Below are 1,634 nucleotides of genomic sequence, written 5' to 3' on the forward strand. Positions count from 1 at the left end.
CAGCCAATCTTTTTTTTCAGTGAAGCGTCGCAAATTGGCAACGGCACGAACATATACGCAATGACGTTCACACGTCAAGCGGTCAAGCTATCAAGCGGCCCGTTTTATATTTTTATGCACTTGGCGTCGCGACGCTACCGTGTCGCTTGATTTCTATAAACAACATAATAAAAAATACCTCAAAACAATGCTAATGTGCAAACGTGTTTTATTTATTTATATTGTTTTGCTAATGAACTAAAAAAGCTTTGATAATTAAATAAAAATTAATGTATTTGTTCTTACAGCAAAATAATTTGTAGTTTTAGCAAAATTATATTTGCAAATAGCAATTAGTATTCTTGAATAAATTTTTTTACTATTCATGTAATTACTGATAGATTTTGCTACTACATCAAAATTTACTAGCAATTAGTTTTTTTTCGTTTTGTTAGAATAATATAAAATTAATGTGTATAATAACATATAATTTAAATTTTTCTATTGAAGCTAAATCTAAAAATCGTATCTAAAGTGGAAATATTAAATTTTACATTTTTTTTTAATAATCCTTTCGATCCTTATTCTTAGTTCGAATTATAATTAATCGCAATAATAGGTATTATCAGAATTATTTTATTAATATCAATATTACTTCTCTTTTATATAACAATAAACATAATGAATATTAAGTAAAAATGTAATTGTTACTTTTGTTTATAATTAGCGTAAAAAGTATATGTATGTCATTTCTTGTAAATTTGTCATAAGTTTTCTTTTGTAAATTTTAGTAATAAATTTCCTCCGCTGCATAATTGGTATCCTAATACAGCACGTAAAATGCAGAACTGGCGAAGAATATCGAGTCATCTCTCATGAGTTATTAATAATAAGAGAACCGTTCATAAATCTTGTTTATCCCATATTGATAAACTGATAATTCCGAATATGTGAAATGTGTGTACAATCGAGGATATTAATAGAACATGTTGGAATGTATGATATTGTATCAATGATTACATGATATTATCGGATTCATGTGCAGGATTGATAAAGAGACTGGAAGAAGCTTGCCTCACACATACCAATACTAACTTATCACGCAAGCTGTCAACAAAACTCATCAAACAATTGTTTTGTAAAAGAATTTTCTTTCGTAAGACAAAGTCCGAAAGCGTGATATGGTTTTATAATCGAAGTGTTCATTTTTTTATAATAAAAAGATTATTTTTCCTTTGTTGACATTGTCTATTGATTATGTCACTGACGTACGTTACCTGACAATTGACATCATGAAAATTGGAGGGAAGCGATAAACAGACACACGTTGAAGACAGATGGGATCGACGCGGAAGTTGTTCAAAGTCAATTTTATGCGAGTCGAGCTGTTATATTTTATGGCTTTACGATCGTACGCTACAGCTCATATACGAATAATTCAAAGATAAGATAGTATTTACAATATTATACAGATTCGCATATGAAGTTATACTTATATTACTGCGTTATATAACTTGTTTAAAAAGAAGATATACTAATGAGAATAGAAAGAAGATATACTAAAGATATAATAAAGATATGTGTGAAGATATATATAAAGATATATATAGATATATATAGATATATATATATACACTGAAAAAAAGATTGGCTGC

Source organism: Mycetomoellerius zeteki, unplaced genomic scaffold (assembly GCF_001594055.1).
Source record: "Mycetomoellerius zeteki isolate Tzet28-1 unplaced genomic scaffold, Tzet1.0 scaffold245, whole genome shotgun sequence".
NCBI classification, from domain to species: domain Eukaryota; kingdom Metazoa; phylum Arthropoda; class Insecta; order Hymenoptera; family Formicidae; genus Mycetomoellerius; species Mycetomoellerius zeteki.